This window comes from Triticum aestivum, chromosome 6B (assembly GCF_018294505.1).
Source record: "Triticum aestivum cultivar Chinese Spring chromosome 6B, IWGSC CS RefSeq v2.1, whole genome shotgun sequence".
In the NCBI taxonomy this organism is placed as follows: domain Eukaryota; kingdom Viridiplantae; phylum Streptophyta; class Magnoliopsida; order Poales; family Poaceae; genus Triticum; species Triticum aestivum.
Genome location: NC_057810.1, coordinates 702,001,926 through 702,012,635, shown reverse-complemented (window position 1 = coordinate 702,012,635; position 10,710 = coordinate 702,001,926).

Below are 10,710 nucleotides of genomic sequence, written 5' to 3'. Positions count from 1 at the left end.
GCGCAAATTCCCTCGGTCCTTATGCCTTAGGTTCTCGGTGTTGATAGAGACGGTGCTCCGGAGAATGCACACAAGCTGAACCGAGTACCCCTTGACTAATTCTTTGGGCGCCGTTGGATGCCCGTCGGAGTTCACTTCAGTAAATTCCTCCTTGATGGTGCCGAGCACGCTCGGGCGCCGGTCCTTCTGTTGCCTCTTCGGTTGGCTGCCATCTGTGTGTGCGCCGCCATCATCAGTGGTGGCATCCTCGGTGGCACCATCAGTGGTGTCATCCCCGACGCCACTAGGGGTTGTGTAGTCAGGATCGGTGTCTTCCGCGGCGTCCTCATAGCGGTGAGGTTCTTCCTCGATCTCCTGGGACAGCTCCCAGAAATTGCTTGCCTCCTGAACCGCTGGCCTCATCGTTGTGGACCATGTTTCGCTCTAAATAGGAAAAAAGTTTGGTCAAAAAGTTGGTTATTGTGAAGGAACAAGATCATGGTCTCATCATTTAGGGTTTGTCGACACGAGGCATCCTAAAAGCTAAGCTTTTGTCATTTAGGGTTTGTCGATGCCGAGGCACCCTAAAAGCCTAAGCGTACATCATTTAGGTTCTCATCGACACCGAGGCACCCTAAAAGCCAAGGTTTCATCATTTAGGGTTTGTCGATGCCGAGGCACCCTCAATGCTACGTTAAGTTTTCATCATTTAGGGTTTATCGGTGCCGAGGCACCCTAGGTTGACGGATATATATTGATATCTTCTAATAATATACCCTATCAAGAAAAGGGAAGGAGGATTCTTAGTTGGGCCTAATCACTTGGCTCTATTGCCACCTATGGCAGTTGCTTTTTCGTCTGTCCACACATGAATTCGTCATACGCGTTTAATGCAGCAAGAATAAAGGGGCAGTTGATCCTAATTAATTTAAGTACTAAGATACCCCGACCCATGCATTAGTCGCAAGTACCCCATATGTCCTATTTTTAGCAAAGTCATGCTAAAATTCACGGAAAATTTCAGCATGACCTTTGCTGAAAATAGGACATATGGAGTACCCGAATTTGCCAGAATGGAAGTTAATTGACATTCCGGCAAACTCAAGGGCCTCTCGGGGTACAACAGTAGCATCACAAGTTGACAAAATTCCCAAGTAGTACAGGAGCAACATCACAAGTAGTACCAATGAACATATAGTCCAGCAAGTTGAAAAGGTTGAAGTTCTCAGCATGAAGTAAACACGAGTATCCAGAATAGTTATTTGCTTGATCTCAAGTTTGACATATACGATAGTGATAGATGTAAGGAGCAGAACAATGCCAAAGCCACAACCTCAAATCAGGAACAAATAAAAACACAAACTACAAATTGATGCGATCTAAATATATTTTTCCCTTACAACAAAATAGCACTATGATTTACAATGTAATTATTCTGAAAATAACACTGTGATTACTCTAAAATTACACTGTAAATAAAATGGAATTACATTCATGAAGCTGCTATAAACTTAGATGCAATATTGCACAAAACATAGAAAAACAGAAGAAATGGTTTTAAAATGGATGCAAATACTACCCAAGAAAGACAAACCACAAAGAATAGGGTTCCAAAATGCTTGCAGATCCAACATAGAGAAACCCCTAGGGAAAAAATTGGATTGAAAATTTGATTGTGATTTAGTGTAAATACACTGGAAAAAATAATGTAATTAACCTGCACTGCAATTGCAGTGATTATAAAACTAGCAATCTCAGAGTTACAGTAAAAGTTGCAATGCTATTACCCATGGAATTATACTGTAACAACACTGTAGTGTCACTGCTCTATAATTTCAATGGAACTAGAGTTATGAAGCTGTTGTAACTTAGATGCAGTTACTACCTAAAAACGCACACCATATAGGAAAAAGCCAGCAGAATCAGAAATCACAAGTCAAGGGCTCCAGCCTCCAGGCCATCAGCGAGTAAATCGACAGGGCAATTGAGTTTTGAGTCCAGCGCTACATCCACGCACCGACCACTAGAGCTGCAACATAATTGCCAGCAAAATCCACCGCTAAGACCACACATACACCTACATCACACACCAGGGAATCGAATGAAACCACCAGCTCTAGAAGAATCCCCACTACATCAAACCAGGCTGGACTACCGAATAGACCCGAAAAACATGTCGCCTCCACACCGCCTAGATTGACAAGGGATTTATGAGAGAACCACAGATCCACGTCGCCTCCAAGGATTTACTGGCTCTAGACACCAATTGTCGCTACCTGAATTTAACACTAGAAATTTCAGAGACTCAGAGCAATATTGGATTAATTTGCTAGGGTTTACATAGCCAAAGGCCACTGGCAGCTAGATCCCCTACAAGTCCTACCTGAAGTGAAAAGAATGATTTTTATTTTCAATTGCATGTGCTCAGTTTTGACTTAATTACAACATTATCAGTGACTTGAAGATGAAGAGGACTGCTATTTTTGTTCATAACCAAACTCTAGTCCCTTGAAATCAACTATGGAAACTGAACCAGCATTGCTACATAACATACTGGATTCTACAGCTAAACTTAAGGATACAAAATTAATTGCCATCAAATCAAACAATGATTTGCTCAGCAGCAAATCCAAATACTAGATGGAAATGGTCCAGAATAACACCAGGGAGGTACAATTTATGGTAGTATGTTTCATCATACTTGGCAACATCAGCAGGTCAGCAGCAAATTATTGTTGATACAGTAATTTTTTTACTATGGGGCATTATAATTCCTAGATCATCTTCAAGGGCTATGCAACAAATGTTGTTTAGGTCCAATTTTGCTGACAAGTTCGTATGTCTTCATGAATATTTTCATATTTATCTGCAAAATCATGGTACCCACTACCCAAAGGGCATTTCTACTTGTCCGCCTTAGCGGATTTTAATCGAATAGTTCATATGCGCCATGGAGTTTCAACAAGAACAAGAAACTGTCGCGGCCGATGTCAGTGCTGAAGACACGGCTATGGGCACGGAGAGCAGCAGGGGGGAGAGGGTAAGCTCACCGGGTGGCTCAAGGAGGCCGGCGAGAGCTTAGTAGCAGCAGAGGGTGGCGGTGCCCGAGGGGGAAGACGAGGGCGATGCAGCGGAGACGAGCTCAAGGCCGGGGTCGGGGAGGACGAAGCGGAGATTGTGGACTTGCCGCCGAGGTGCTGGGACGGCGATGGCCGCGGCTAACATGGCGGCAAGAGGGAAGACGAGGGCGATGCTGCGGAGACGAGCTCGAGGCCGGGGTCGGGGAGGATGAAGCGGAGCTCGTGGACTTGCCGCCGAGGTGCGGGGACGGTGATGGCTGCGGCTAACACGGCGGCGAGGCTCGGGATCTGGCGGAGAAGGCGAGCGGGGGAGAGGGCGAGAGGGCGAGCATGGTGGCGCGGCCGGTGGAGCGGGGCGGCGGAAGGAGGGGGCGCGCGTGAGGGAGGGAAGTGGATCTGGCGAGGGAGGGACGAAGGGATCGGGCGACTAGCTATAGGGGGAAGATTACTAATGGCGCACCCCCGAGCGGTGCGCCATTAGTATGTTTTTTTGATAGCAATGGCGCACCCCCGGGACGGTGCGCGATAAGTAATATTTTTTTATATAGCAATGGCGCACCAGCTAGAGGTACGCCATAAGTAATTTTTATTTTATTTTTTGTTGCGTCTAATAATTTTTTAGAAAATGAATATGAATATGAAACAATAATAATTTTTAATAAAAACAGTAATAATTTTTTTGAAAATATCATCAAATTTGTGGCGGCGGTGGATCGGGGAAGGGTGCGGGGGGTCGGCGGCGGCGGCCGGTGGAGCGGGGGAGGGTGCGGTGGGTCGTCGACGGTAGTGGAGCGAGGAAGGGTGCGGTGGGTCGGCGGCGGCGGTGGAGCGGGGGAGGGTGCGGGGGGTCGGCGGCGGCGGCCGGTGGAGCGGGGAAGGGTGCGGGTGGTCGGCGGCGGTGGCCGGTGGAGCGGGGGAGGGTGCGGTGGGTCGTCGGCGGCGGTGGAGCGAGGGAGGGTGCGGGGGGTCGGCGACGACGGCCGGTGGAGCAGGGGAGGGTGTGGTGGGTCGACGGTGGCGGTGGAGCGGGGGAGGGTGCGGTGGGTCATCGGCGGCGATGGAGCGGGGGAGGGTGCGGGGGGGTTGGCGGCGGCGGCCGGTGGAGCGGGGGAGGGTGCGGGGGGTCGGCGGCGGCAGCCGGTGGAGCGGGAGGGGTGCGGTGGGTCATCAGTGGCGGTGGAGCGGGGGAGGGTGCGGTGGGTCGGCGGCGGCGGTGGAGCGGGGGAGGGTGCGGGGGGTCGGCGGCGGCGGCCGGTGGCGCGGGGGGTGCTCGGCGGCGAGGGGGACCGGATCTGGCGAGGTGGGATAGCGATCGAGATGGAGGGGGATCGAGATCGAGTTTCCATGAAATTTAAAAAAAATCATGAGTTCAAAAAGTGCCCATGAAATACAATCGAGAAATGAAGGCTACAATTTAAATACAATCGATCTTAGCTAGCTATCTGTTCACAATCTTCTTGCCCTTATTTTCCGTAAATGGACTTCTTCTCTTGAACGGACGTCCTTTAGGTAGGGTGGTCCTGCTTCTTCTTGTGGTGTATGCTGATACTTCATCGTCGTCGTCATGTTCCATCTTCGGGTCGCCGTACTTGTTGAAGTCTTGCTCATTGGCGACTCCATCCATTCCGATGATCTTCCTTTTTCCTCTCCTCACGACAACACGACTGGGCTTTGGCGGGTCGATAATGAAGAAGCATTGGTCCACTTGGGAAGCCAGTACCCATGGCTCATTTGTCGCGGTGATGTTTGCGCCCGCGGTCTTGGATTTGGCTCCGGGTATAACCATGGTGGTGAAATACCGGTCTTATTTATGAAGTTCTTGGCCCATCTGACACGGAACATTGGGACCTTCTCTCTAGCGTAGCTCAGCTCCCAGATCTCCTCGATCCTTCCGTAGTATCTGTCCTTGTCGTTACCGGTGTAGGATTCCATCGTTACCCCGGAGTTCTGATAACCATCGCTCTTCATGTCCTTTCCCTCGGTGTAGAATGTGTAGCCGTTGATACCGTATGCCTCATACATCATCAGGTTGTGCTCGGCGCCCTGTGACAAGGCGAATATGAGTTGTTCTTTCGCGGAAGAATCCTCATGTAAAGGGTACGACAGAAGCTTCTGCTTGAACCAACGCGTGAAACATGAGTTGTGCGCTTTGATTATATCTCCGTCCGTCCTCTGTTGGCCTCGGTCATTGTACGTCTTCTCAATCAAGGTTTTGTGCTCTACCACCCAAGGATCGACCACGTCTATGTGTTGTAGCGCGACTAGGTTTTCTATTTCAAAGTCGGCGAGTCGACCCTCGAAGTCGACATGCATTTCGCGGCGACCCTCACGGTGACCCCATCCAGCAAGTCTGCCGAGGTGCCTGTTGACGGGCAGACCAACGGGGTTCTCGATGCCTAGATAATTCATGTAGTAGGAGATGCACTCTTCGGTCAGAAAGCCCCTGTCTATGCTTCCCTCTGGACGTGACATGTTGCGAACGTATCCTTTGATGACACCATTCATCCTTTCGAACGGCATCATGCTGTGCAGGAACATCGGCCCGAGTTGGATGATATCATCCACGATATGGACCAGCAGATGCACCATAACGTCGAAGAATGCGGGCGAGAAGTACATCTCAAGCTCGCATAGTATCACCACGATCTCTTCCTGTAGCCTTCTGAGTTGCCTCACGCCAACCGACTTCCGAGAGATGACGTCGAAAAAGTTGCATAGGCCAAATAGCATTTCACGGACGTGCGCGTCCATGATCCCACGGATTGCAACTGGAAGTATCTGCGTCATCAGCACGTGACAGTCGTGAGACTTCATCCCGCTGAACTTCTGCTTCGCTGGGTCTTGGTAACTGCTTATCGTCCCCGCGTAACCGTAAGGAAGTTTTACTCCTATGAGGCAGGTGAAAAACTGATCGATCTCCTCCTGACTTAGAGTGAAGCACTCGGGAGGGTAGTCATTTCCGGTCTTCTTGGCCTTTTTGCCTTTGCGACGACTTTTCGTGTCCTGCTTCACCTCATCATCATCATCATTAGCGTGAAGCTCCTCCCTGATGCCCATTGATTTCAAGTCTGCCCATGCTTTCGGCCCATCTTTGGTCTTCTCTGGCATGTTGAGCAGGGTACCAAGCAGACTCTCGCACACATTCTTCGTGATATGCATGACATCAAGGCTGTGAGGCACACGGTGGATCTTCCAGTATGGCAAGTCCCAGAAAACAGACCTCGTTTTCCATACCTTCAGCAGCAGATCTGGCGCCTTTCGCTTCTTTCCTGGCTCTGGCGCCTTTTGCTTCTTTCCCGGCAGTGGGCAATCTTTCCAATTTTTCAACAGCTCGTCTATTTCCTCGTCGCGCCTCGTACACCGGCGTCTTCGGGGTTCAGTTTCACTGTCGAATAGATCCTTGTGTTTCCTCCACGGGTCATCGTCGTGAATCCACCTTCGATGTCCCATGAACACGGGTTTCGAAGACCCAGGATCTCTATCTAGCTGGCGATACGTTGTGTCATCCATGCACCTAACGCATCCAGAAAATCCGTGGACCACCTGCCCCACGACATATCCGTAACCGAGATAGTCGTGCACCATCGTGAGCAGTGCGGCTCTCATAGGGAAATATTGTTTCTCTGTGGCGTCCCACGTATTGGCTGGCGTTTTCCACAGCATGTCTAGCTCCTCTTTCAGCAGCCCTAGATACAGATTGATGTCGTTCCCTGGTTGTTTCGGTCCTTCAATTAGCATACTCATGTGAATGTACTTCCTCTTCATGCACAACCAGGGGGGAAGGTTGTACATCCACACAAACACAGGCCAGGTGCTATGTGTGCTTCTCTGGCTGCCAAGCGGATTGACTCCATCGGTGCTCGCGCCTAGCACGATGTTCCTTGGATCCTTCCCAAATTCTGGGTGTTCGAAGTTCAACGCTTGCCACTGGCTCCCATCCCTAGGGTGACTCAGCATCTTGTCTTTTTTATTTATTTCCGGATCATTTGCGTCATCTTCTGGCTCCTTCTCCTCCCTATCCGTGTGCCAACGCAGGAGCTTTGCTACCTTAGGGTCCGCGAAATACCGCTACAGACGAGGAGTGATTGAAAAGTACCACACCACTTTTCGAGGAGCTTTCTTCTTCTTCTTGTATCGAGTGACGCCGCACACCGGACATATGGTAGACTCCGCGTGCTCGTCCCGATAAATGATACAATTGTTCATGCACACATGGTATTTCACGTGCGGTAATTCCAGAGGACACACAATTTTCTTCACCTCCTCTAAACTGGTCGGGCACTTGTTCCCCTTGGGAAGACGTTCGCGCCAGAATGACATGTTCTCGTCGAAGCACATGCGTCGGTCATTTTATGTTTTACCTTCATCTCCAGAGCCATGAGCGTTACTTTCAGGCGGGTATCCTCGGGCCTGCATCCTTCATACAATGGAGTAACCGCGTCTATCTCCAGTTGATCCAGCTTGGCTTTCTCTCGGGCGGCGGCTCTTGCGTTATCCGTCTGCTTGAGAAGCAGCTCTTGAATATGAGGGTCCTGCACCCAGCCCATCGATGGTCCATCGTCGTCTGCTCTGCCGGCATCTTCATCTTCAAGATCATGCCCTTCGTCTGCTCTGACATCTTCCTCATCATCATGTCCTGCATCTTCTACATGATGACTTTGTACAGCATCACCGTCGTGATCATGTCCTGGAGATTCTTCGTCTTTTCGCCCGCCCGAGCCGCCGTGGTTGTCTTGCTGCCCTTCCTCATTTCTTGCCCGGCCCCCATGGACGACTTTGTAGTTATCTTCATCACCTTGCCACCGATAGCCATCCATGAAACCACGCAAGAGCAGGTGGTCCCGCACCTGCCCGGAATCCGGGTCCGCAATAAGGCTCTTCAGCTTGCATCTTCAACACGGACATCTTATCTCCGTCTCGTTCTTTTGAAGCATATCGGCCTTCGCGGAGCTCAAAAACCTATTCACGATGCCTTCGGTCATCGTGCGGACCATGGTCGCCTGCGGGGTAGAGCAAAACGATATTTTAGAACCAAGAAAAAATTTGGCATGACTCTCCCTAAAAATAGGACCAAAAAGAATGCATAGTGTCAAAATTCTCGCCGAAACCGAAATGAATCAACATTTCGGCAAAATATTGGCAACTATCGCATTTCAAATACCGGTACCTGCAAACACAAACATATATGCAACACCACAAACATATGCAATACCACAAACATACATAGATCTAGCTAGGCAATAAAAAGTGCATGTGCACGTTGTTGGAGGGAGAACAACATAAAGATAACTTCCCCCTTACTTACCTATCAAAAAGGTAATTTAACCACTTAATTTGGATGAATCTATGGTGCAAATGAGGTGAGGAGGAGGAGGCAGCCGAGACAAGCTTGGGGGAGGAGGTGGAGAGAATGAAGTGGGGAAAGTGAGTGGGTAGGTGTGGCTGTCCAAAATATCTAGCTGGTTCCAGGTTACTAATGGCGCACCATCTACAAATGCGCTATTAGTAACCCTGGTTACTAATGGCGCACCTGCTGGTGGTGCGCCATTAGTAGTTTTGCATATATATATATATATATATATATATATATATATATATATATATATATATATACACTAATGGCGCACCGGGGAACAGTGCGTCATTACTACATTACTAGTTTAAACTAGTAATGGCGCACTATTCCCCGGTGCGCCATTAGTAGTTTTGCAAAAAAAAGAATAAAAAAATATAGTACTGGCGCACTATGTGGCCGGTGCGCCATGACTAGTTAGAACTAGTAATGGCGCATTGTGCCCTGGTGCGCCATTAGTATGTTTGGAAAAATAAAAAAATATTTGTTACTAGTGGCGCACCATGTGTCTGGTGCGTCATTAGTGTCTTCCACACTAATGGCGCACAAGCACATGGTGCGGCACTGCTATATAGTAGTGGCGCACCACATTTCTGGTGCGCCATTAGTGGTCATTCCATCTATAGCCCTTTTCCTAGTAGTGCTAGTGGTTTTCTTGACCATCAACATTTGATGTTCCTTTTTGATTTCTACCTCCGCTGATTTCAGCATTGAAAATACCTCAGGAATAGTTTTCACCATCCCCTGCATATTATAGTTCATCACAAAGCTCTTGTAGCTAGGTGGGAGCGACTGAAGGATTCTGTCAATGACCACGTCATCCGGGAGGTTAACTCCCAGCTGAGACAAGCGGTTGTTCAACCCAGACATTTTGAGTATGTACTCACTGACAGAACTATTCTCCTCCATCTTACAACTGTAGAACTTGTCGGAGACTTCATATCTCTCGACCCGGGCATGAGCTTGGAAAAACATTTTCAGCTCTTGGAACATCTCATATGCTTCGTGCTGCTCAAAACGCTTTTGGAGCCCCGGTTCTAAGCTGTAAAGCAAGCCGCACTGAACCAGGGAGTAATCATCACTACGCGACTGCTAGGCGTTCATAACGTATTGAGTTGCTGGGAAAACGGGTGCTTCACCTAGCGGTGCATCTAGGACATATGCTCTTTTGGCAGCTATGAGGATGATCCTCAAGTTCCGGACCCAGTCGATATAGTTGCTGCCATCGTCTTTCAGCTTGGTTTTCTCTAGGAACGCGTTAAAGTTGAGGGCAACATTAGCATGGGCCATTTGATCTACAAGACATATTGCAAAAGTTTTAGACTAAGTTCATGATAATTAAGTTCATCTAATCAAATTATTTAATGAACTCCCACTCAGATTAGACATCCCTCCAGTCTCTAAGTGATACATGATCCGAGTCAACTAGACCGTGTCCGATCATCACGTGAGACGGACTAGTCATCACCGGTGAACATCTCCATGTTGATCGTATCTTCTATACGACTCATGTTCGACCTTTCGGTCTCTTGTGTTTTGAGGCCATGTCTGTACATGCCAGGCTCGTCAAGTCAATCTAAGTGTTTTGCATGTGTAAATCTATCTTACACCCATTGTATGTGAACGTTAGGATCTATCACACCCGATCATCATGTGGTGCTTCAAAACAATGAACTTTCGCAATGGCACACAGTTAGGGGGAACACTTTATTGAAATTGTTATGAGGGATCATCTTATTTACGACCATCGTTCTAAGCAAATAAGATGCAAAAACATGATAAACATCACATGCAATCAAATAGTGACATGATATGGCCAATATCATATTGCTCCTATGATCTCCATCTTCGGGGCGCCATGATCATCTTCGTCACCGGCATGACACCATGATCTCCATCATCATGATCTCCATCATCGTGTCTCCATGAAGTTGTTCGCCAACTATTACTTCTACTACTATGGCTAACGGTTTAGCAAAGAAGTAAAGTAATTACATGGCGTTATTCAGTGACACGCAGGTCATACAATAAATAAAGACAACTCCTATGGCTCCTGCCAGTTGTCATACTCATCGACACGCAAGTCGTGATTCCTATTACAAGAACATGATCAATCTCATACATCACATATATTTCATTCATCACATCCTTTTGGCCATATCACATCACAAGGCATATGCTGCAAAAACAAGTTAGACGTCCTCTAATTGTTGTTGCAAGTTTTTACGTGGCTGCTATAGGGTTCTAGCAAGAACATTTCTTACCTACGCCAAAACCACGACGTGATATGCCAATTTC